Source organism: Myotis daubentonii, chromosome 2 (assembly GCF_963259705.1).
Source record: "Myotis daubentonii chromosome 2, mMyoDau2.1, whole genome shotgun sequence".
Classification (NCBI taxonomy): domain Eukaryota; kingdom Metazoa; phylum Chordata; class Mammalia; order Chiroptera; family Vespertilionidae; genus Myotis; species Myotis daubentonii.
This window is the reverse complement of record NC_081841.1, coordinates 217986640-218014388: the sequence shown is the minus strand read 5'-3', so window position 1 is coordinate 218014388 and position 27749 is coordinate 217986640. Positions and strand designations below refer to the sequence as shown.

General features: G+C 40.3%; 1 pseudogene; it reads right to left on the bottom strand.

Annotated features, from left to right (window-relative positions):
- Window positions 1-15289: 15289 nt before the first annotated feature.
- On the bottom strand, window positions 15290-15401 carry LOC132228980 (small nucleolar RNA SNORA16B/SNORA16A family; annotated as a pseudogene).
- Window positions 15402-27749: the final 12348 nt, after the last annotated feature.

Genomic DNA, 27749 nt, shown 5'->3' with positions numbered 1-27749 from the left:
GGGTAGTCACACCCTAGGCCAGTACCTTCCCTGACAAAGGTCAGTCTTGACCTTAACTGAGTCTATTATTCTTTTGCGTCTATGATAACAGATCTTTGGAATGTCACAGTAATTTTCCTTTTCCTCAAAGCACAGGCACCGCTCTGTGGAGACCATAAATCCCCTCACTGAGTTAATTGTTGACTGTTACCTATCCTGCACCCACCTAAGTAAATGAAGTATATGTCTATCATTTTACTTTTCACCCAATCCTGGGTGTTTCCCCACTTTGATTTCTTCCGCCTCCCTAACCTATTACCCATGGAGGTCATGTAACCCACTTACATCTCCTCTTTTTTTAAAATATATTTTATTGATTTTTTACAGAGAGGAAGGGAGAGAGATAGAGAGTTAGAAACATAGAGAGAAACATCTATCCGCTGCCTCCTGCACATCTCCCACTGGGGTTGTGCCCGCAACCCAGGTACATGCCCTTGACCGGAATCGAACCCGGGACCTTTCAGTCCGCAGGCCGACGCTCTATCCACTGAGCCAAACCGGTTTCGGCTACATCTCCTCTTTTAATTGTAATGTATAAAACAAGGTAAAAAAAAACAAAAAGAAAAAGAAAACAAAAACCCATTCTCTGGAGCCTTATCCCAATACGTTGAGATACTGTTTCCTGCAATAGTTGTTTGGCTCATATAAACTCACAAAATTCTTCACAGGTTTGAATGTTAACAATGCTAAATAAAAGCAGTAAAAACTTACAGAGTTGCGGGGAATAACTCATAGGCTCATGTATTTTGTTTTTGTGTGTGTGTGTGTGTGTGTGTCTGTGTGTGTGTGTGTGTGTTTCCCCTAGAGATCAGGAAGGAAAGATAGCGGGGGGGAAAAATAGATAGAAAGGAAGGAAAGAAAAAAACAAACAAAACCACAGATAAAATTGCAGGTTGCAATGAAAGATCAGGTTTGGAATCAGGTTAAACTGATTAAAATCAGGTTAAAATAGGCAGCTAGACAGCTATTCCCATTACGGGGCTTTTATAAAATTCTAGCCTGTGTTGCTTGAACAAATAAGCTCAATTTAAATGGCCAGTGGATATAATTGGTTAGGTGATTGCTATCTCAAACAAGAAAATATTTGACTTCCCCTAAAAACCCCAAGTAGGATGCTGCAATTCATGCTCTTGGGTTAAATAGATTTGAAGAAGTACTTCCATGAAGTGGAAGCGAACACAGTCAACTTTCAAAAAGAATTATAATTAAAGAAACATCAAGAAGGCACACACATATACAGCCTTGTATGCATTGCCACTTCCTTAGGAAATGCCCATCTCTTTGGAATGTTGGCTTATAAAGTGAACGTGAGAGGAATTTTAGAGGCAGGAAAGGCAGTTTTAAGGAAGGGGGTGTCCATGGAGAGGAAAACACACATAAAGGGCTGAGACAGCTCCAGGCCACCAGATTGCTTGCTCGTCTTACATTCACAGGGGATGGGGGGATATTACAATATAAACGGAAGCAGAAGAGGGGGCACTGGGTGAGCTTTGACTCTTTGGAATTGATACCATATAAGGAAAGGGGGGAGGGAGTGATGAAGTAGGAAAGCACAGTGGCTATAAATTAAGGAAGGGTCCAATTAGAAAGGGTCATGGAGAGACAATGAAACTCAGAGAGCAGGTTTTTCTCATTTGGGGGGCCCCTCCCCAGGGGGAGTTTGTATATGCTTGCAACAAACTTCCACACTTTCACTAAAAAAGCCTTTTAGTCTGCAAATTTTATGCTTCAAACTTCATAGGACAAGAACCCACCATGAGGAGCATCCCAACTCGCCATTCCGCGCCTCAAAAGGCAGTGGCTTTTCGTTGTTTTCTAAGTGCTACCATCACTACCACTTTCTACAGCCAATGCAGTTCTATTTTGAAGGCAAAATAAAATTGAACTTCCCAGAGGCAGCCTAATCTGTTTTCACTCAAATATTGACATCTTATATCCCGATGCTAAAAATTAAAGATGCATTCAAACTTACATAGTGCTTTTGCTATTTGATTTATTTTCTAAAATGCACTCCACTTCTTGAAAGTAATGATCTCCACAGCAATCTGCTTGTAGAGTTGCCCAACATTAGCAAAAGTTTTCAGCAGAGAAAACCACTTAAAGGTTAATGAATTAGATTTCTCAAATTTATCCATGGCTATTATGTGAATAAATGGTGTTAGTCACAATTCTTTTTGTCACAAACTAGAAAAATAAAGTTTTGTTTAGTTTTTTTTAAAAAGAGAGTATATAGTGCTTAAGTAACTGGGAAGTCCAGAGGGCAACATTAATTTTAGTCATGGTTGAATCCAGAAATTCAGATTTTAGAGTCCAGTTACCCCTTCTTGATCCTTCAGTTCTATTTTCATCCTCACGTGTTTCTTTCACCGGAAGGCTTGCCCTTCACGGTGACCTCTAGCGGCTCCCGGCTTATACTCTTCTATCTCTGTGTTTAACAAGAATATTAGCATAAACTCTGATTGGATCTTGTAACCTTTCTTGTATCAGTAAGTAGTTTGCAGCAAGTGAGATACTGACTGGACGAGCCTGAATGACATGGCCGTAACAAGGGGCGGTCAGCACGGTCTGAGGGTGAGGGAGAAAAGTCGGGGTTATCAGAAGAAGGTGGAGAAAGGCGGTCCACAGGTAAACAGCCCAGGAACACTTCACAAAGCAGTCCCGCACAACATCCTGCGTCTTCAGAGTCACAAGTTGGTGTCACTTGGCAAGCATCACTGTTTCCTGTGAGCTCTTTCACTTTTATTGAAATAATGATGACGAATGAGCACAAGCCTATAAAGCTTATATTTTAAGTCCAAAGTCCTATTTCCAGTATCACATCAAATGCCATTCTCATGTACCCACTCTGAAATCACTACAGACAGGACCTCACCTGCCCCAGCAAATGTTTGCCCTTAATGCGGGGATACAAAACCAGAACTGTGGGCTCAGTCGTAGCATAATTTGAAATGGGCTTGCCGTTATGACAGTTGACATCTGACTCAGTACACTTATGAAATAACAGGATTGACTATGGAGATACTGAATGAACACCAGTAAACCAGGTTTACATCCACCAAGTAATAGCCTAATTTTAGTTGCCGTCTCAAAAAAAGTTACTTAGGCCAAGAAATACAGGGAATCTTGTTTTCAGATCTGTGAGTATTAAAATGTGTTCCATGCTGGCTGGGGCGGGGTGGGGGGGGGGGGGCTCAGTGGCTGAGTATCTGCCTATGAACCAGGAGATCACCATTCGATTCTAGGGCACGGCCGATGCCTGGGTTGTCAGCTCCATGCCTAGTAGGCAGCATGCAGGAGGCAGCTGATCAGTGATTCTCTCTCATCATTGATGATTCTATCTCTCTCTCCCTCTCCCATCCTAAAATCAATTAAAAAATATTTTTTTTTAAAAATGTGTCTCTTGCCGAAGCCGGTTTGGCTCAGTGGATAGAGCGTCGGCCTGCAGACTGAAAGGTCCCAGGTTCGATTCCGGTCAAGGGCATGTATCTGGGTTGCGGGCACATCCCCAGTAGGAGATGTGCAGGAGGCAGCTGATCGATGTTTCTCTCTCATTGATGTTTCTAACTATCTCTCTCCCTTCCTCTCTGTAAAAAATCAATAAAATATATTTTTTTAAAAAAATGTGTCTCTTGTGAATGGTGAGTAAGCGGTGAGAATGGTGCAAATGTGACTCGACAGAAAAAATACATAAGCTAGTGGAGCTTGTAGCGTGCCCAGTTACATAACTGCATTCATTCCAAGGGGTTCCGGGATCACTGAGGGAAGCGGTGACAAGCAAGTCGCAAGAGCACAGTTCTCCCTTAAACGACGTTTATGCTTATTACCCATACTTTTCCTGCTGTTCCCTGGTACTGGCATCCCAGTTTGTTTTAATGGATTTAGGATCCTTCTGTGGATTTGATAAATCAATGCAAGTACTTTGCAGGGAGAACACTTCACACACTTACCGTCTGAAAGATGACACATTATTCCTTAAGCCACACGTTTACCGTTTCTGTGGTTGCTGTTTGTTGCATTTGGTTAAGAACTAAGATGCCACTTTAATGAGGAAAGTTTTCTGTCTAAAATATGTCAGTTTTGACATTTCTTTTTTTCTATGTTCAGTAAATCAAAGTTGTTTTCATGTGAAATACCAAACTAATAATAAATTTTTTCTCCCCATGCCATTTCTCAGCATGAAAACTCTTAGCTGGGTGTCTGCAACAAGCCAGTGAATAAAGCAGAAAAAAAAATGCAATCTTTCAAATTCCATTAGCTCCTTATGGAAACCACCATATCACAAATTCAATATTTTTCAGACCTAGGAACACAAGGTCTTCAGATTTTTTTTTTTTCTGGTGGTGGTATATCTTACTGCGATTCAGACAAGACAGAACAGCCCACAGAAAGAAATTGTAGCATGAATTATGTATTTGCTGCCATGGTGAATTCAGAGATGCAGAGGAAAAAGAAAAGGAAAAAGACAAAAAAACTATCTCACAAGGAAAATGTGGAAAAATGAAGCTTATACAGGGACTTTTGTAAAAACACCAATGTGGCCCAGCCAGCAGGACCCAGTGGTTGAGCGTTGACCTATGAACCCGGAAGTCTTGGTTTGATGCCCGGTCAGGGCACATGCCCAGGTTGTGGGCTCCATCCCCAGTGTGGGGTGTGGAGGCAGCCGATCAATGATTCTTTCTCATCATTGATGTTTCTATCTCTCCCTCTCCCTTCTTAGCTGAAGTCAATAAAAACAAAAAAACAAAAAACAAACAAACAAAAAACCAACGGCAACAACAACAAAAAACACCAATGTGCTTTGGCACAGATATAGTGTTCTAATTTTCAAAATAAAAATTTAAGTTTTAATTTTGCAGTGACCATAAACATCAAGGATTTTATAATGTGCCTATGGAACAGGTATTCAAAATATATGTGTATGCAAGCTTCATATTCTTTTCTCATTTTCAAGGCTAACGGACTGGTTTTACTCACAGCCCTGCTACTGAGAAGTGTCTTTCCAACACCACTTCTCCAACACCAGCTGCATGTGCTGTGATCCAATTCAATTTGGACACCATCCACCTAGAGTTAGCGTCAGATCCCACAAGTTCAGGCACCAGTCCCATAAGACTGTCCCCACTGAAGAGGTCCGTCACCAGGCCGAGTTGTCACCCTTATTTCCAATTACCTGCTGTAAAAATCAAAGGCTTCTCACGACCCTCTCAGCAGGTTTGATAATTTGATAGAAAGACCCACAGAACTCAGGAAATTGCTTTATTTATTATTTCAGGTTCATTATAAAGAGACAACTCAGGAACAGTCAAATGAAGGAGACACACAGGGCCAGGCGTGGGGAAGGGCATGGAGATCACATGCCCTTTTGAGGTCGAGTGTCCCCAGCACCTCAAGTTCACCAACTGGAAGGGAAGTTTTATGGAGGTCTCCTTAACTGGGAATTGGAAGGAAGTTTAGAGACAGGACAGGCAGCTTTAGGGAAAGGGTGTTCATGGGAGAGGAATGCATATGTGAGGGGAAGGAGGCAGCGCCAAAACACCAGAATGCTTATCTTACTTTTGCAGAGGATAGAGAAATGTTACACGAGGAAGGCTACCTTCACAGAGGATGGAGGAATGTTAATGGGAAGGCATACCTTCACAGAGGATGGAGAAATGTTGCAACATAAGGGGGAGAGAATGAGGGAGGAACCATAGGGGCTTTGGACTTTGAAACTGATACTATGCAGCAGAGCGACCAATGAGGAAAGCACAGGGGTCCTAAATTAAGGAAGGGTCCAATTAGAAAGGGTCATGTTAAGACAAACAGCTGCAGCCTTTGTAAACCCGGAGACAAAGAGGTTCCTAGGATTTTTTTTTTTTATATATATTGACTTTTTCCCATTAGAGAGAGAATAGGCTTTCTCTGCCCAGGGAGAGTTAGTATACACGCATAATAAACTTCCACATTTTTATTTAAAACCTTTTAGTTCCTGAATTTATACTTCAAACTGTGAGACAAGAACCTACAAGGGGGAGAATGCGTTCCCAGAACCCCAAGTATCACAACGATTAATGAAATTACTGGCCATTGCCGATCCACTCATTCCCTAGCTACTCTCTGCCCCCCAGAGGTCTGGGTGGGGCTGAAAGTCCCAGTCTTCTAACCATCTCTTCATCTTTCGGTGACCATTCTCCCTCCCAAAGGAAGATACCTGTAGGATTGTAGTCACCAGTCATTCATTTGCTTACAAAGGACACTTAGACCTGTGGAGGCTCAAGCATTTTAGGAGCCCTGTGCCAGGAACCTGGGACTAGATCAAATCTTTAATTCTTGTTATGCCACAAAGCTTGAGGCCAAGATTGTTGAATTGGAATCAGAAAGATATCTATTTAAATGTAACTAAATGATGCTTGTGTCAAGGCTTTATTACTATTTGTGGTCAGGGGCCATGAGTTTCAAAATAACTGTGGATAGAGGCTAACTTCACACCAACTGAATCAATTTCCTGAAGGAGAGAGAACATGAAAACCTGGATTTGGAGAACCAGTCATCAAACATCTTAGCTTTCAATGTGTATTTGTATTAGTATGATTTTAAAAGATAATTGTTTAAAACAGAGAGCTACAGAGAGGAAAACAATGAACCTGTGGATGAAAAGGGGTCATGTGCTAACCTGACTAACTCAGGGAAGGCCTGCATGGCGGCCATGCAAACTCTAAGCCAGTGATGGCGAACCTTTTGAGCTCGGTGTGTCAGCACTTTGAAAAACCCTAACTTTGGTGCCGTGTCACGTATAGAAATTTTTTGATATTTGCAACCATAGTAAAACAAAGACTTATATTTTTGATATTTATTTTATATATTTAAATGCTATTTAACAAAGAAATATCAACCAAAACAATGAGTTCGCGTGTCACCTCTGACATGCATGTCATAGGTTTACCATCACTGCTCTAAGACCTAAAGTAACCACAAGGATAGTTTAAAATTAAAATGTTTTAAGTAAAAATGGTTTATGGCAGGTAGTCATGTCCTAGGCCAGTATCTTCCCTGACAAAGATCATCTTTGATCTTTACTGAGCCTATTGTCTTTTTGCATCTAAGATAACACACCTGTGGACTGTCAGGGTAACTTGTGACTTCCCTTTTTCCAGACCCTCAGGGCACAACAAATGGAGCTAGGGCTGAGACCACAAACTCCCTCATTGTTATTGTTATCTTGTTAATTGTTGACAGTTATCTATCCTGCACCCACCTGTGTAAAAGAAGCATGTGTCTATCATTTCACTTTTTACCCAATCCCAGAGGTTTCCCTGCTTTGCTTTCTCCCACCTCCCTAATCTATCACCAATGGATTTCATTAAGTCACTTACCTCTCAATTTTTTATGGTAATTGATAAAAATAGGTGAAAAACCACCATTCTCCAAAGCAGTATCCCAATCTGCTTCCTGGCAATTGTCCACAAAGCAAAGACACAGGCAAGTGTCACTTTGCCAGTTATGTGTGCACAGCCCTAAAGCAAGACTGAGAAATGCTCCTCACAGGTGGCAGTGAGAACCCACCCCTGGAATGACACTGTGGACGCAGCCCCGGAGCATCTGGACCAGGAGGCTGGAGAGCCCTCATTCCATCAGCTCTGAGACTCTTCCTGCTGGTGCTACCTCCAGACGGTCATCTGCCCTCTCTTTCCCACCCAGTTCCACAACATTCAGAGGATCACTGTCCTTGAAACCAGGCCTACTTGTTCTTAAACAAAGCTTTCTATTGCATGTAAATCTTTTCTTGTACTGTACACTGTTTACCACCCTAGTATTTTTATTCATTATTGGTGACTTCCTTCTTGAAGATATGTGTCTGTTGCGTGTTCCTATTTGTCCTCCCTTTCCTCACTTCATCATTGTTTGACTGAAAGGATGGAGCATCCCAACTTTAGCTTCAAAGTAACCCTATCGTGAGCATGAGGGACTCACTACAGGAAAGTCATCAGCTCACAGTGGCCTGTCCAGCACCAGCTGGGTGTCCTGTAGTCCCATTTAATTTGGACACTATCCACTAGAGTTAGCGTCAGGTCCCACAAATTCAGGGATTGGTCCCACAAGACTGCCCCCACTGTCGATGTCACCCTGTCACCAGACCTGTTGTCACCCTTACTTCTGATCGACCAGCTGGAAATTCAAAGACTTCTCATGACCCTCTCAGCAGGTTTGATAATTTGATAGAAAGACCCACCGAAGTCAGAAGATTGGAGATGTCCCCCATCTTCACTCAGGGAGATCCATTCATGATGTAAATGTGGGAGTAACTAATGACTTGCTCTTCGGTGTATTGTTAAGAAAGCAGACTCACAGTGAACCCCTCATTGTGGACAATACCCCAAGCCCAACACTAGCTCTAAATCTTTCATGGAAATCAGACACAAAGGAACCAAGATGCCCAACCTCTTCTATATAACATAAAGTAAAAACAGTGATCCTTGTAGGAACCCGCAAATTTTGCCTAAACAGTAATTAATTTATTTTTCCTGTCGGAGTGCTATTCTGCTAATTTTCCGTGCCATTCAAGGGTTCCTGAAGGCCAGGCAGAAGGCAGGAAGTGCCAGAGGACAGGGCCAGTGCTGGCTCCTTGAAAATCAAATGGAAGGAAAGGTGAAAAAGTTTGCAATGTGTGCACTTTTAAAAGTTTTCTCACTTGCATGTGCATATGAAAACAGCAGAATCCGTCCCTTTCATGTTTTATCTAAAACAGAGACTTCAAAGGGACTTTTTGTTTTCAGGGCTGCTGCAGGCTGTCCGCCCCGATTCCCAGGGATATGCATACGCGTTGTCCCCGCTTTAAGGAGCACTTCAGAGAGAGAGTTGGAGAAGCGGTGGTGGAGTTGAAAGAATAATAAACTTAGTGCTGGAGGAACGGAGCACAAACTCCCGCTTTGATATTGACTAACTGTGTCACTCCTCAAAACTTCCATTTCCCCTGCTGCAAAACAGGGTGCGTGCTCCCAGCTTCGTAGGTAAGGAGGCACGTCTAAAAGAACTTGGAAGGCTGCTAAGCACTATACATAAAATGTTTTGTTTGGGGAAAGATGAAAAACATGGAAACCAAGTCTTATGTTGACAAAGTACTCTCTCTAAATATTGCACGCTGATTATTGCACGCACACTTTGAAGTCCCAGAAGCTCTCTCCACTGGCTTGCTGCCTTGAAAGAATCTCTCCCCCCAGTTCCCTGACAACCCCTGTGTTCAGTCTTGTTTCAGCAACTGGCAGTTGTAGGTGTTATGTCTTATTAGGTGGCTAATACCCCTGTGCTATTCACAAAGCAGGCTCTTTTTTCTTTTATTCTAATTCCTTCTACATATAGGTATTTAGTGAAAGCTTCTCGAATAAACCAAGAAATTAATGAATCACTAATCTAAAATTATAATATAAACTAGAGGCCCGATGCACAAAATTTGTGCAAGAGTAGGCCTTCCTTCCCCTGGCTGCTGGCACCAGCATCCCTCTGGCACCTAGGACCCGGGCTTCCCTCGCAGCCCCGGCTTCTTCTGGAAGGATGTCCGGTCTAATTAGCATATTACGCTTTTATTATCTCTCTCTATATAAAAGCCTAAGCGACCATTACGACCAGATGACCAGATGACTGGCTGGTAGCTATGACATGCACTGACCACCAGGGGGCAGGCGTTTAATGCAGGAGATGCCCCCCTGGTGGTCAGTGCGCTCCCACAGCCAACCTCCCACAGCCAGCTGATCAGCCCCGATCAGCCCTGATCACTGGCCAGGCCCAAGGACCCCACCCATGCACGAATTTGTGCACCAGGCCTCTAGTTATAGATATTTGCTTAAGTCTCTGGTGGTGGACTCAGGCTGCCTGAAGAGGAATTTTGCCTCTGCCACTTACCGGCTCTGTGTTCTTAGGCAAATGGTTTACCTAGGACTCAGAGTGGCTCTCTAGACTGTGGCAATTACATGCATGTCAGAGTTGTGTGAATATGATTATGCCTGTAAAGTGATAGAATATATATTGACACACACTAAATTGCTAATAAATGGTAATTATATCAGTGATAGTTTCATAAGTGAAAGAGGAAACAGCATGACACCTGTCTCATGTTCTTGACTATAATTCGCAGATTTCCTCCTCATCTTCTAGAATGCATGGCTTTGTGATTTATTCTCGGTCAGATTTCAAGGCGTATCCTTAACCAGCAATTTGCTGTGAACATCCCTTCCTCGCTGCTGCCCTGTTTCCTCAGGAAGCTCTTCTTGGACCTACTCATTTCATGGTTCTAGATCCTGGTTCTTTCCCACCAGCCCTTTCACTTCTTTCTTCCATGCTCACATGACCTAACACAATGGATTTTCATGAATAGCTCTACCATGTCATGAAGATGCTTCCTTTTATGTCAACAGCCTTCAAAAATATGTTTAAAAAATATGTTTCACCTTTTTTATTTATTTTCATTTTATGTAAACTGTGAGCCAAGAAAGTTGTCTGGTTCAGTTCAGTTCAGTGTGAATAATGCTTTGTGTAAAATAGGTACTCAGTATCTGATATTGATTGTTTTAAAAATGCTTCCCATCGCCTATACACATTCCAATAAAAGTCCATTTATTCAGCATCAAAAGAACTTCCTGACTTCACGATCATTAGACTCATAAAGACCTGACCCACTGAGGCAGTTATCCTCACCGTGAGGTCTCTGAAAATGGGAGAGGCATCCAAATGATTCCAATAAGGTAAGCGCTGTTGTGATACATGGACAATAAGTAAATCTTCCAGCCTCAGGACACAGCTCCAGTTTTTTATTGGAACATTAGCAATTGAGAGGAAATTGAAATTTTCCATTCACAGAAAAAATGATTGTATATTCCACTTTCTTTTATATTATGTTATAGCCAAATATTTCCCTCAATTCTAATCAATACAAAATAAAATACGTGACTCCTATTCTGTTTAAAGTGCCCGAAATAGACGAATGACAGGCCACAGGCCTTTCTCTCAAGATGATCACAGTCTATTTGAGAAGACAGATACATAAGAAAACTAGGAACCAATAAACAGATGCACGAAGGAGCAAGTCTGCCTAGAGAATGATTACCTCGGGGCCAGGGTCAGAAGACCGACTTGATGACAGTTACATCGGGCCTGTGTGTGGAAGGATTAATGTCCGGCAGGGCCAGAAAGAGCTTTCTAGACAAACGGGCCATGCAGTCTGATGGAGTGCACGTGGCAGGAGAGGACAGGTGAGAAGTTGGTGGCTCGGCCACCGAGATCGGTCAGAAACAAAGCGGGAGTCAAAGAACCTCCAGGAAGAGGCAGTTCAACGTGGCCACTGTTCTGACAAACAGCACTGCACGCGCCGCTCCTAAACACAGTGGCTCACGGGGGATCCAGGCTCCGTGGACAGGGTCCTCCACTGAGGCTTCTCCACCTTAGGAATTACACATCTTATTTAAAAGTAAAAGTGTTCTTGACCCCGTGATCCCGCTTCCAGGAATATAACCTAAGAAAACCCGAAACACAGCCAGAAAGAATGTATGCACCCCTATGTTCATAGCAGCACAATTTACAATAGCTACGATCTGGAGACAGCCCGAGCTCCCATCAGCAGAGAGGGGACAGAAAAGCAGTGGGACATTTACACCGTGGAATACTATGCAGCTGTAAAAAAGAAGGATCTCTTACACTTTGGGAAAGCATGGAGGGACCTGGAGAGTATTATGCTCAGCAAAATAAGCCAGTCAGAGAAAGGTAAGTATCCCATGATTTCACTCATTTGTGGTATCTAATGAACAACATAAACTGGTGAATAAAATAGATGGAGACATAGAAGCATGGAACAGACTGACAAATCCCAGAGGGAAAGTAAGGTTGGGGGGTGGGGGGTTTGGGGGTTGATGAGATTAACTGGGGAACTTATATGCATATAAGCATAGCCCATGGACAAGACAATAGCGTGGTGAAGGTCTGGGTGAGGTGGGTGTCCGGTGGAGATCAATGGGGAAAAAATGGACAGATCTTACACTTTCAATAATAAAGATACATATTTTAAAAAGTTAAAGTGTTCTTCCTATCTAAAGAAGCAGAGTTATTTCAATTTCTGCAGACATGATAGAAAACAGAAAAAACTTCCTATAAAACTGCAGTTTGCATAGCATTATTTGTTTGAGACTATATCAAACTTTTCAATGACATCTGATATTTAGAACAAATACCATCTCATAAATATGTCATGTAAATATAGGCAAAAGAGTAAAACAGAATACAGTTGACCCTTGAATAATACTGGTAGGGACTGCACTGGTTCACTTATACATGGGGTTTTTTCAGTAAATATACAGTCAGCCCTTAGATCCCTGGATTTACCATCAGCAGGTTCAACTGACCACAGGTGGAACAGTGTTTTCTATCTATAGTGGGAATGGACAAGAGAAAACAAAAAGTAGAACTTACTGTTTCCACCCACAGTTGGGAATCATGGAGGTGTGGGCCAACTCTATGCATTGTCCTCTTCCATTTCATATGAGGGCCTTGTACACTTGTGGATTTGGGTGTCTGCTGGGGGTCCTGATACCAATCTGGCACAGATGCCGAGAGACTATAGTTAATTATAGTTAATTTGGCGTAGTGAAGAGTTATATGCAGATTTTTGACTGCACAGGATTCAGAGTCGCTAACCCCCACTTTGCTCAAGGATCCACAGCATAGACACACAGATATTTTTCATATAGATAATTATATAATTTTCATTTTGAAAGGCTGCTTAGTCTTCTATTAGACGTCTTAAATAAATCAAGCAATTGATGAATAACTAGTCTAAAATTATAACACAATATTGGCGTAAGTCTATAGGTGCAGGAATCAGGCTGTATGAATAGTTATTGCTAATATTTTGTTGAAGATTTTTGCATTTATGTTTATCAGAGATAATGGCTTGTATTTTTTTTCTTGTAGTCGCCTGGTCTGGCTTTGGTATCATGGTAATGCTGGTTTTCATAAAATGAGTTTGAACTTTTTTCTTCTACTTTTGAAAATTTTATAGAAAGATTCTTATTAGTTCTTCTCTAAATGTTTGAGAGAAGTTGTCAATGAAACCATTTCATCCTGGACTTTTGTTTGTTGAGAAACTTTTGGTTACTAACATACTCTCCTTACCAACAATTTAAGATTTTTAAAAAAAAATATTTTTATTGATTTCAGAGAATAAGGAAGAGGGAGAGAGAGAAAAAAACATCAATGATGAGAGAGAATCATTGATCAGCTGCCTCCTGCACGCCCCACACTGAGAACTGACCCTGCAACCCAGGCATGTTCCCTGAACTGGAATCGAACCATGACCTCCTGGTTCATAGGTTGACGCTCAACCACTGAGTCACCACAGCTGGGTAATCTGTTAAGACTTTTAATTTCTTTGTGATTCAGTCTTGATAGGTTTTATGTTTCTAGGATTTTATCCATTTCTTCTAGGTTGTCTAAATTCTTGGTATACAATTGTTGTTAGTAGTTTCATGATTGTTTGTAATTCTGTGGTGTCAGTTGTAATGACTACTCCTTCATTTATAATTTTATTTTTTGATTCCTCTCTCTTTTTTCTTATCAAGTCTAACTAAAGGTTTGTCCAATGTATTATCTTTTTAAAAACCAGATCTTCGTGTTGTTAGTCTTTTTTATTATTTTATTTTCTATTTTGTTTATTTTTCCTGTTCTGCATTTTATCATTTCCTCACTTCAACTAACTTTAGGCTTCATTTATTATTCTTTATATAGTGCCGGGAGGTATAGAGTTAGTTTGTTTATTTATAGATCTTTCTTTCTTGTACCATAAGGCTGTGTGTGGTATGTCTATTTTAATGTGTCTCAAGATTTTTTTTAAATTTTATTTTTTGACCCTTTGGTATGGAGCATACGGTTTAATCTCCACACACATATTTGTTGATTTTTCATTTTTTTCTTTTAATCAATTTCTAGAGTCATACCATTTAAAATTTCATTTGATGGACAAGATGTTGCAAATACAAAATATACACAGGTCTGCAAATTGTTGGACTCTCAATTATGAAATACTAAACAGTGAAATGAAATCTATAATGATAAAGGAAATTCTTTCCTTAGTAATATAGCAATCTTTAGGACATTCTTAGGTGGTGTTAAAACTACTAAAAGAAAAAAAAATAGTCGCAGTCTAAATATAATCACACTATACACTATGTCTACTAAAGACTATTTTAATTCTGGGGCATTTTCAAAATTCTGTATTTTATGGTTAACAATCTATTTATTAAAAATAAGATACATTTAGAATAACTTGTTTTTAGTCCAAAATTACCAATAAACCCCTTTGTACTAAATGAGGTAAATCTCACAACTTGTAAATTAAGCAGCTGAAGTGCATAACAGTTTAGGGTCATATTCCTTAACTCTTTCGGGATTCCTCTCCTTCAGAAGAGATAGATGCTAAAGACAGACAGACATATCACTACCTGGACTTTGGTGTAAGGTTAGGGGTTTTGCTTTTTTTATATAAGAAAGTAAAGCTCTCTTGACCTCTTGCAATTCCTTGAGATGTATTTGCTTCATAGAACATGCACACATGCGCACACACACACACAAAGAATATCTATGATTTTTTCAACCAGATGATAATCATATTTGAGAATCATGCATGGCAGAAATATAGAATTATAGAAGTACTAAGTGGTTTTTTGTTTGTTTTAAAGCTTACAGATAGTGTATAAATTAGGTAAAGCATTATTCTGTAATATCTTTGATTCTTTTTTTTTTTTTTTTTTCTAAGATGAGAACAGAAGTTGTCCTGAATGATCCTTCTTGGGTCTTCAGAACCATAAAGGTTTAACTGGCCTTTGATGCTGGTACTAACGCCTTAAACTTTTGAGGGCAATGACCTAAAGCATGGCCACGATCTGTGCTGCTCGCCACTGGATTTCCCCATATTGATGTCTAAACCACTCCCCCCTCCCCCCCATACTATCTTGGTTGGCCTCAACAAGCTACTTCTCAAAAACCTTATTCTGTTAATTCTATATGCAAGTCCCTATCACAGGGATATTCAACCTTCCCATCTCATGGTACAGACTAAACGACCATCTAAAGGAAAAGAGATCAGTGCCCTGACTAGTCAGGTGTTGCATCGTTTTAAAAATTCTTGCCACACAAGTTGGAAATCGCTGCACTGTCTACATTTCTGCGGGCCTCTGAAAACATGGCAACTTTCATAAAGGTCCGTTTATGTGAGAGACGGCAGATCCATGAGAACTGTCTTTTCCTGAAATGTTGCAGATCGGTTACAGCAAACGGAACGGTGACCGTCAAGGAAAACTGTCACTCTGGGCTCCTTAATATATTTGATTCTTAAACAGTCTTCTTTTGTTTACAGAAATGATTTATACAGTGTAGATAAATAAAATTAGAATATAATTGTCTTTTCCTAAAGTTTTTAAAGTTTGTCTTCTTAATATATATATATATATATATATATATATATATATATATATATAATTTTAATTTTTTGAGTTCATTTTCCTGCTTATGAATCAAAACTGTTCTTTAAAATGTACATTTACCATGACAGCATACTTAAATCCTTAGGTGCTTGGTAACTGAGATAGTTACTTTAAAATATAAAAAAAAGGGTGCTTCATTACCAAATGCAAAGATTTGAAATTGAATGTCAGTCCTCAACATTACATATGTGAGGGTAATTACTGTGCTGGAATATAATGAGACCCTCACTATGCCCACAATCAGCTACTAAAAATAGAGTTATCTTGCAGAATGAGGCAGGTGCTTGCTGTTCATTATAGAAATAGTTTTAAAGTTTTACAAACTCTTCACCTATGAAAATATAATTTATCTTTCCAGTTGAGCACCATTCAGAAGTAGTCCAAGTGTTATTTATCAAAAGAATTTCTCTGACTCTCGCTCCCCCAGCCTCCTTCTCCCATCAATTTCTGAAGGGAATGGGACGAAAATCCAGTGTAGCCACACAAGCAATACCAGGTAGAAAAGCAAAGGAACATTATTATAAATCGACTCCAGAATTATTTAACCTGAGATCAAGTGCCTTCCAGCTCTATGGGGTACATATGAGAGTCTTCTTTAAAATCCCATTTATTGGATTGTTTTAAAAGATGAATTTTATAGTTTGAAAAGGGTTTCATCTGATCATTGTCCTTTGCCAGTTCTCAAAATGTCGGAAGTGTTTTGCTTAAAGTTTCTAGAAAAATAGCTATGTATGCAAAAGAAAAAAAAGTATTTATGAGCAATATAAGATAATGCTGCTATAGAAGTAATTAGCACATATACAAAAAATGTCCACCAAAATGTTGTTTACCTTTTTTTAGCAACTAAATTTTTGAATGTTACTTCCAAATTATGAATCTTTTGATATGCCATACGTTTTTCCTAAATTTAGGCCGACATATTTTCCACTATAAACGTACTTAAGAAGAAAAAGGAGTTGAGAAGAAAATGGCTGTTTTAAAGTTTTATATAACATGAAGAATTGCATTGTGCTCTTGCAGCTGCTTCGCTGGACACTTTTCTATGCTCTTGAACTTGCGGACAATACCTTCATAGATCTTGTAGCATCAACAACTGTCAAACATGTCATCCCATCAGAATGAAGAATGTGCTAGGTTAGTTTATAGAAGATTGTTGTGTTTTCACATTCTCTGACACCGCAGAGCCTGCCTGGAAGTGGACAACTGCATCATCGGTAATGCGGTTGTGAATCCCTTTTTCTTATTTCAGTGAATCAATGGCTGTCTTATATAGATTGTATAAAACATATTTTAGAAATCTTTATCCTGTCCTGTGAAATTAAATTTCTCCCCGTCCTCCTATCCCCAGAGAAAGTGGAGATTGCGCGCCAGACAAATCCTGTTTGCTCTCAGAAGTGTCAAGTCGACATCTGTCCAGCTACCTGCACACCTTTGTCATATTGTGAGCTCCTCAATAGTGACAGAAAACACATTGATGGGAGATAGAGCACATTGCTCTATCTGAAACTGAAAGACAATTTGGTAAGAGACTTTATTTTGTTTTGTACTTTAAGGAAGAGAAAGAATTAAATTTACTGCTATTTAAAGTAGAAATATACAACTCCGGCGTGATTGCACATCTGTTAGCTGTAAGGGAAACTATAAATGTGCTGTTATTCCGGCCCTTAAATTGTTGCCATAAACTGCTAAAAACATCAAGCAAGTTTCCTTATTCCAGCTAGTTTAATTATACTGGCTTATTAAATAGGAGATGACAGAGGAGCAACATGACTTTTTAAAAAATACGATGATGTGTGATTTATTTTCAGCCATGTGTGGACACTAGCCAAAGTTTAGAAAATGCTTATTAACTAATTACCTCTTACCATATGTTAATGGGGTATGATGGTATTCTCTTGCAATAATTACTCTTGTGCATTATGGCTTTAATTCTGCCGTTCTAAATGTGCACACATTCACATTTCCCCCTAATCCTTCCACTTTCACATTTCCCCCTAATCCTACCACCTTCACATTTCCCCCTAATCCTACCACCTTCACATTTCCCCCTAATCCTTCCATTTTCACATTTCCTCACTACATCCTTCCACTTTCACATGTTCCTCCCTACATCCCCAAGGTTTTCAATAGTATTTTGAGTCCAAATGCGACAACAATTTTGTGCTTACAAAGTCATGTCTTCTAAACTAATCAGAAGTCAACATATAAAACATGATGATTGAAGTACCTATGAGCAAAACTGGATTAGAAATTTTCAAATGACAGTTTTCAGTTAAATAAAACCCATTTTTAAGTTTACTTATTCATCAAAAGGAGTAATTATTTGCCAGGTGCTAGGAATATAGCAATTAACAAAATAGCAAACTCCCCACTTCTATGAAACTTGTATTTTGGTGGATGGTGAGCAGGGGGATATAAAAATTAAAATAAATAAGTAAAACATATGATGTATTATAAAGATACCCCCCCAAAAAAAAAATAAACAAGTTAATCTGGACAAAGAATTGCAGATGGTCACTATTAGATAGACAGAGAGACAGACAGAGAAATGAGGCCTTCTATCAGGGCCTATTAGATAGAGATCTGATAGAAGTGAGTAGACATGCCATGTGGACGTTGGGGAATGAGAATTCCAGGCAGAGAGAGTAGCAAATCAAAGACCCTGAAACACGAGTGTATTTTATGTCCCAAGCTCTTCAAGGTCAGTGTGCCTCCAGTGGAGAGTAAGGAAGAGAGCAGCAGGAAATGAGGCCAGAGATGACCAGAGGCCATCCTATGCAAGACCTTCTAAATCATGTTGAATGCATAGGATTTTAATCTCTGTAAAGATGGAGACTCATTTGAATGTTTTGAGCAGATGAGTGACGTGATCTGATTTTTATTTATTACTAGAGGACCAGTGCACAAAATTCGTGCACGAGGGAAAGGGTACCCTCAGCCTAGCCTGCACCCTCTTCAATCTGGGAACCCTTGGGGGATGTCTAACTGCTGGTTTAGGCCTAAACCGGCAGCCGGATCGAGCCTAAACTGGCAGTCGGGCATCCCTCTCACAATCCTGGACTGCTGGCTCCTACTTGCTCACCTGCCTGCCTGCCTGCTCACCTCTAACTGGCCCCTCCTTCTGGCCTGATCACCCCTTACTGCCTCTGCATGCCGACCTGATTGCCCCTAACTGCATCCCCCACCGGCCTGGGCACCCCTTACTGACCCCCCTGCCAGCCTGGTCACCCCCAACTGTACCCCCCTTCCAGCTTGGTCACCTCTTACTGCCCTCCCTGCCAGACTGGTCACCCCCAACTGCCCCCCTTTGCCAGCCTGGTCACCCCACGCAGCCTGCTGTTCAGTCATTTGGTCATCCCTCACTAACTCCCCTGCCGGCCTGGTCATAGGCAGCCATCTTGTGAGGGAGTGAGGGCTAATTTGCATATTACCTATTTATTACATAGGATTATGGGATAAGAGTTGTAGCATAGCAGCTAAGAGAATGGATTTTGGTACCATATTGTCTGGGTACCCACATGGACATTTACCAACTATGGGGTCTTGGTCAATTTGCTTAGCCTTACTGTGGCTCATCTTTCTCAGGAGTAAACTGGTGATGGTACTTATATTTACTTCACAGAAGTAAGTATTAAATGATTTAATATTTATAAAGCACACAATAAAGAATATTATGTGTGTTAAAAAAATAGTCAGTATGCCTGCTGAGTTTTAAAAAATGGACTGTGAGGATCAGAGGACAGAGATGCTACCAACTAGGAGGCTATGAAAGTAATCTATCTAAGATAAACGATGTTACCTGGAATCAGGGCAGTATACTGACGGTAGAGCCAATAAATGTGCTTAGCATAGATGCAAAGTATAAAGGATAAAGAGGGGGAAGGTTGAGTAGAAGGTTATTGGCTAAGTGACTGGAACGAGTAGTTGGCATCTATTAAAATGGAGAAGGCAATGAGGAGAAAAGGAAGTTTTGGGATTCAGTTGGACATTTTTTTAAGTCTGTTTAAATTTGTTTGCAAGATTGTTTTGATGGGGATTTAACTTTTAAAATTGAGTTTCCTTTTAGATATTCAAAGAGAGCTGTCCAAGATTGGTTAGATATATGAGCCTGGAATTCAGAGAAGGGTTTAGAGCTTCAGGCACATAGATCTGGGACTTGTCAGCCCAGCCTCAGCTAAGAGAATTGATGAGGTTGCAGAGTGAGTGTAGGGAGAGCGGCAGACCCATGACTAAGTGCTCCACTATTCAGATGTCAGGGAGAGGAAGAAGACACATAAAGGAGAAGCAGGGGAATGTGGAGGCCTCTGAGCCAAGGGAAGACAGTAATTCCATAGGAAGGTGTGCCCACGTGTACATCTGTCCCTCACAGGTCAAATCAGGCTGGGCCACAGGCTTAACAACACACAGGTCACTGTTGACTTTGAATGGGGAAGGATTCCTAAAACTCATGAGCTCAAGGCAAATGTAAAGAAAGGAGATAGAAATAATTCATGCAGAAGATTCATTGGAGAAATATTTATGCTAAGATAGAAAGAAAAAAATTAGCTAGAGGCAGAAATGGACTAGAGAATATTTTATTTACAAACGAATAGTGTCATGGCTTTATGCTGTGAGCAAACAAGCAATGGAGATTTTTTAATGATGAGGATGTGGAGAAAAGATGAAATAACTTCTGAAGTGAAATGCTTCAGTAGGTCACATTTGCTAAATTTATTTAATTAACTAGAAGGCTGGTCAAGTAAACCCAGGCAATTGAATTGATAGAGCCATGCATACAGAACTTGGAATTCACAATCATCCTTGAGGTAGGAATATTTTAAGATGCATGCACAGTTAATGATCTCTCTTCTCTGGAAACCATTCCTCTGCAGCCACAGCATCGTGCAGGCGGATTCCCCCAGCATGGTTTTTAAACACAGGAAACTTCCCTTCGCTGGGGCTGGTGAGCTCTCCAAGGGACCTGGCGCAGTACAGAACGGTAGGGCTCTCTCCTATCACTTGGAATTGCAATTGGGGGGCGGCAGTGAGCTTTTCTCCGACCAAGTGTATCAATCAATCGGTGTGTCAGGAAAACTGAAACTCTCCAGTGTTTTTGACAAGGGGATATTTAACAGGACAGGCTGGTTATTCAGATATCGGAAGACTGAAAGAGCAAAAAGCAAAACCCGGAGGTCGCAGTGATATCCCCAACTCCACACAGCAGATGCTGCCTCCAGAGCTGAGTGACTAACTCCAGTGTCAGTCACTGGGAAGGAAGGGCCACCAGTAAGACTGTGAACCCTGAAGCTGCCCCCCACTGGAAAAAGGGAAGAGAGGGTGCTACCAGAATCCAGGAGCCCCCAAAACATATACCTTTGAGAAGGGCACCCCCTCTCTGCTTCTCTGAAGAGGAAGAGCGTGTGTAGCTGGAACTCCCATCAGTTCAGAGTGTACCTGGGATACTACAGAGATAGAAGGAGCCATAATAGCCCTCTGTTACCAAAGTGAAAGTGACCGGTTATGGAAATAAAAGTCCCTTCTCTCATTACCCTGTCTAAACTCTCCCACAGATTCTACACAAAACCCTAGGGCCACCTAGCAAGTGAGTCTGATGCTTATGATTTGTAGACCCCTCTCCCTCCTCCCCCTCACCCCCCCCCCCAGCCCCGCCACAGAAAGAAGAGAAAGCAAGGTGACCTTGGCAATGAAGGACAACAGATGAAATTACCAGTACAGCAGGTAACCCGAGGAGTGTGGGGATAAACACCCTTCACGCACGATGTGGAGGAAGAGAGGAGACAGATGTTGTCCTGCAGGGAGTGAGCCGGGCAACCGTGTCCTTTCCAAGCGGATAGGAACTCATGGGAATGCATTTCCCACCGGTTTCACTTTCCTAAGTTCCAATCCCTGAGACCCAGCGAAATCCCTGCTCTTGAATTGTATAAGGCATTTTTATATTCTTATCAAGTTTCCCCCTTTAGTTTACCTAGCTGAAACATCCAGCAAAATATCTGGCACATATTACAAGTTCAAGTAATATTTGCTGAGAAAGAAATCGGATGTTGTTTTCTGAAACTTGCCATCAACTGTTCTGTTACAATATTCTGTGCACCTGTGCTGTCCCACAGGGAGCTACATATGGCAGCGAAGCATTTGAAGTGCTCCAAGTTAGGCACCAAATTTTAAATTTTATTTTATTTTAATGAATTAAATTTAACTATGAAAAAGGACACTTGAGTTATTTGTTGGAAAATGGTTAAGTATGACTGCAACAACTGGAGATGTGAATCTACTTTTTCAACTATCACCTTTGTGAAATCCACATACACCAGGTATTTTTGATGAAAATGATTCAAAGAGAGATACGAAAAAAAGAATGTGAACATATCTCATTAGAATTTTTATACTGATTCCATGTGGAAATAACAGTATTCTGGATATATTAAATTAAATAAGTTATGTTACTACATTAATTTTACCTATCTATTTTTTTATATTTTTTAACGTGGCTACTGAAAAGTTTAAAGTTACATGTATGGCTCATATTTCTATTATACATCATCTAGCGGCATAATCGGAGGCCCCTCCCCGACACACTGAACTTGGATCTGACTTTGCTTTTTAACAAGCTCTCCGGGTGATTTGCGCGAATAGTATATAGATTGAGAAGCACTGCTACTTTCATATTCATTTTGTTTCAGCTCCTCTACAGCAAAGATCAAGTGCAATCTCTACTTCCTGTCTCACAACATGGCTGGGTGATGAAAATGAGGGCTTGCAATTCTCCGGAGGACGAGAGTTTGGTAAGTAGGGAAATTCGATCTGTTGAACACGGGAGCTGCGTTGAATAATGCAGTTTCCCCAGCTTGTTAACGTGAACACGCCATGCCCCACAGTTGTTAGTTCGTGAGCAGTCCAGGGGATTAGCACCATGTATCCTAGCAGAGCCGAGCTCAGCAAGCTGCGTGGGGGCCTCGTGTCTGATGCCACTGCCTCTGAACATTCCTCTTTGTCTCCTGCAGCCCAGTGATTTGTCTCGGGAAAATGTACCTGAAAGTTCTCCCTGATCTTTGTAAGTTTCACTTTTTTCTTTATGATCATCATTTTCAACTCTTCCTTATACCCTCTTCCATCAAATTACTCCCATTAATATTCCTAACACAAAGCCACGTACTGATTGCTACCTTCTCCTATTTATCAGAGCTGTAGCAGGCCTTTTGAACAGCACGGGTACTATTATTAGAATGGTTATTATTTCTGTGCATTGTCTGATAAGCAGGCTCGAACCTTTTATTTGTCCTTGAGCCTTGAAAGGTTTAGTGTGTGACTTTTTAGTCCTCACGGTGTTACAGAAATCTTATATTGGGTGAGCAGAAATGCCTGTATTCATTAGTTTTTCGTAAATTGTGATAACATTGGAAAACCAGAGACATTCTCTTAGGCTTTGAGTTTCAATAGTTAGGTGAAGGGAACACTTCCAAAGAAGACCGTGAAACCGGAGAGATGACTGCTGGAGGAAATAGGTTTTCAACTGTTCTCAATTTATTATTGATACTGTGCTTAATTCAAAAAAAGGATCTGAGGCTGCATACAACAAAAGACACATTTTGAAATGGCCCATTAAAACAACTGAATGATAATTAAAGGAGCAGAGGAAAAGAAAAGGGGAAATATAGCTATGCTAAAATATCTTGACTAATAGCTATTATTTTTGATCCATTAACATATCTAAGTTTACTGGCAGAATGGGCAAAATAGCCAAGATAGTATGATATGTAATATAACATTTAAAATATTTAAAAAGGTTATAAAGAGGACATGGAAAACCTCCCTGGGGATTCTATTAAAAAATCAGTCTCTCACAGTGAAAGGCTATTTATTCTGATACTGTTCATTAAATCCGAGTGCTCACTGTATTATAGTTCGGTGAGGCAGCTCTAAGAGGAACTGTAGAAACTGTGTGGGTGAGAGAAGAAATGCCACACCCATTCTGTGTCACACAATGAGCTGAGAGCCAGGGATGCGGTGACAGAGCAAGCACAGGGCGCCCTGGTCCTCAGGGGGACGGGGAAGGAAAACACACATCAAACAAGGACTCAGAGAGCGAAGTTGAAAGATTTCAGGATGCTGCAAGAGCAGACATCAAGATATTTCATCCAAGACTGAAGGTCAGAGAAACTTGCTGGAGGAAATGACATTCAAGCTAAGACCTAAAAATAAGTTAGAGCTCTTCAGCCGAAGGGAGCAACTTGTGTAAAGTTGAGAACTTGGGAAGGAAGTGCGGTGGTCTGGAGGGTGAAGGTGAGCTGACTGGTGATGGAAAGCACAAGCGCTGAATGGAAAAGGCAGGTGGAAAGCAGGTGCAGCGAAGATTTTACTCTTATTCTTAGGGACACTGGAAGGGAATGAGATAGTTTTTAAAGCAGGAGCTATTCACATTAAAAACATATATATTCTGCTAGAGTAGAAAGTAATTTCTATGGAAGCTTTACTGGACTGAAGATATCAGTTCTAAAACTACTGAGGCTCAAATAGGAAACAGTGGGGGCTGGACTCCGGTAGAGAAGATGAGAACTGAGGTGACAACAAACAGATGGAGACCAAACGGATGGGACGCGGATGTGAATGCTTTAGGATCAGCCACATTGAAAGCGCACTGTAGTTTTCCGTGTGGACAACTGAATGGACACAGGCGCTTGGTAACAGGCTGTGAGTTAATCACCCAACTTCTTCCTTAAACCCAGATCATGGTTCTAATTCTCTACACACATCGGCAGTTTTGTCTTGGAAATCTATCTGTCCCCTTCTATTAAAAATCCCATGAAGTAGTGGACATAATAACTCATGTGAAATATTTTTAGTTTATAAGAAACTCCAGCTTTCTAAATTACCATTATTCCCTGAGGAGCAAGGCGTCTAATTGAGACGAATTCTCAGATGTACTTTATAAGTATTGTAATTATTTTAAAACATATGGCAATAAAAACGTTATGACTCTTCAGTGTATTTTTATGTCTGATTATCATCCTATAGGTTCAAGTGGCATCACTCTTTGATCTCATTTGTTTTGTCTTCTCCAAATAAAATTATCACTCAATGAGAAGAATATAGGTTTATAATAATATATGTACAAATAGTTCGTATCATAAACATGTACTGTTTAATATTTTTAAAATGTATAAAATGTTATTATAAATTTTAACTGCTGGATTTATTACTCACTTACCTAAAACTGCCGAACCAATTGTCCAATTTGCAAATGGAAACTCACTCAATTAAATTAATTTGGCTCTCACTGCATAAGTTTTATGAGTGAATATAATGGTTGGCACATATTATCTAGAGGGGTTTTTAAGTAGTTCACAAAGGAATTTTCATATCTCTGGAAACAGAGAGATTAATTTTAAGATGTGACTCCTTTCATAAAATGTCATAAAAGACCCAAAGTATGATTGTGTTAATGATCCAACACATGATAATTTGATATTTTAAAAAAGTAATAAAAACAGGTGAGGTATTTGTAAGTTAGGGAGTACATGAATTCCTCCCAGATAGTTCAAAAGATATGCTAATGGAGAGATTACATACATATTTATGGAAAAGGTTAAAGGATCAAACAGGAAATAGTGAGACATCCAGCCCTGACTGGCTTGGCTCAGTGGATAGAGGGGTCCGGGTTTGATTCTGGTCAAGGGCCCATGCCTGGGTTGCAGGCTTGATCCCCAGTAGTGGGTGTGCAGGAGGCAGACGATCAATGACACTCTCTCATCATTGATGTTTCTCTCTCCCTCTCCCTCTCCCATCTTCTCTAAAATCAATATAAATGTGTTTTTTTTTAAAAAAAATAGTGAGACATCTAGACTAATAGCAGAAAGCTGTTATAGCTCTTTGGAGCTAAGAGACAAGAGAAGGAAAAATTATTATTTAATCTTAATAAGAACAGGTACAATAGAGGATTATATTAGATGCCAGCCAGGCTTCTTCAGACATATCTATCTATCTATCTATCTATCTATCTATCTATCTACCTATCTATCTATCTATCTATCTATCATCTATCTATCTATCTACCTACCTACCTATCTACCTATCTATCTATCTATCATCTATCTATCTATCTACCTATCTACCTACCTATCTATCTATCTATCTATCTATCTATCATCTATCTATCTATCTACCTACCTACCTATCTACCTATCTATCTATCTATCATCTATCTATCTATCTACCTATCTATCTATCTATCTATCTATCTATCATCTATCTATCTACCTACCTACCTATCTACCTATCTATCTATCTATCATCTATCTATCTATCTACCTATCTACCTATCTATCTATCATCTATCTATCTATCTATCTATCTATCTATCTATCTATCTATCTATCTAAATAGATTCATTTTAAGGAATTAGTCCATGTTATTGTGGAGGACTGTTGAGTTTAAAATCTAATGGGTAGTTTGGCAGACAAGAGACTCAGGAGAGAATCACAGCCCAAGTCTGAAGGCTCTGTGCTAGCAGAATTGCTTCTTGCTGGTGGGAGGTCAAGATTTGATGATGACACTGATGTTGCAACCACTAAATTATATTTTACACCTGATCTTTTGTCTTATCTGCCCTGCAAATATAAGAAACAACATGGATTATTTTCCAGGTCACTGTAGAAGTTTTCTGGTCCACTAACCACTTAAGTTAGAGATTTCAAGACCCATTTTGTTGTTGTTATTGTTGTTCTTTTGAAAACTCTATAGGGAATTCAGAGTATTTACAACTCACAGTATTTAAAATCTAAAATGCAACAAAATACACAGGCATTTGTTCTACAAATGCTCTCCCTTCTGCTTCATGACATAGATAATTTGAATAATTATAATAATGCCCACCAAGGGTACCAGTGCCATTTATTTACCAGCCCAGGACTGAAGGTGACCTTGAGGGCTATTTCTGGAAAAGAGCACTGTCAGAATCCTACAGAAAACAGAACTGACCCCACATGGTTCCAATAAAAATAAATAAATAAGTAAAGGGAGGATACACGCAGTTGCGGGAAGAATTAATTTACCAAACCAGAGTCATAGAGGCAGGGCCCTAAGAGAGTATCAATTGCATGAAGCTGTTAGCAACTCGAGGAATCTATAATAATAAAAATGTAATATGCTAATTAGACCAGACGTCCTTCTGGACAACCTTCTGGACGGAGCCAGGGCTGCGAGGGAAGCCCAGGTCCCAGGTGCCAGTGGGAAACCAGTGCTGGCAGCCGGGGGACGGAAGGCCTACTCTTGCACGAATTTTGTGCATCAGGTCTCTAGTAAAGAAATAAAGAAATAAAAAAGAGATAGTGTTGCCAGAACCCAGTGAGAAATGAGAACCCCAGGAGGTTCTACCCAGAGTTGCTTGTTGTCTTAGAAGGTATTGAGCCCAGAATAAGCCAATGAAAACCCCTACCCTCTGATTGTCTGTTAATGACTCCCATTACCAAATTATGCAGAAGCCAACTGAGGACAGAGGAGGGCTAAGGAAGGAGGAGAGAGCTCTAGGAGAGCAAAGGGACCATGCCTAGCAAATATCATATCAGCTGTATATATTGCTATCTTGATAAATCAAGTTAATAATGATAAAATATTGTCAGATGTCTATTAATAGTAAATAAAATTAGCATATTCAATCTGAAGTATGCCTGTGTATTTAGAGATAGCAAGAAAACAGCCATTATACATAAACCAGGAGTCACCAGAGAGGAAGGAACAGGACATGAAGTAGGAGAGCAGGGGTTGTGGGTAGGGAGGAGGAGCATCCTGATGGGCAGAGGGGAACTCAGGAGAGGAACTGGGCAGAGGCAGTAAATGACATTGAACTGGCAGGGAATGGAAGCTCTCCGTCTTCATTGTGTCTGACCCACGAGGGCAGTGTCCAGTACAGTGCCACCTATTGGCTTTATTTTCATGTAGGAAAATATAATTTCACAGGAAGAGAAATATATGTAATAAGTGAAATATACTGCTGTTGTTTTCAAAACATACTAAAGTTTAAGATTTCAGTACCAAGCCTTGTACTTCACTATTAAAATTAGGTGTATGCTGGTAAAAAAATCACACTTCCATCATTATTACATGGTATTCCAATTCTCCCACATTCCCAGAAATGTTCAAATCAAAGTTGAAGCAACTTCCCAGGGCTTCAAGCTTTGTAGCTATCACATAGCCACTGGCTATAATGGAACAGTA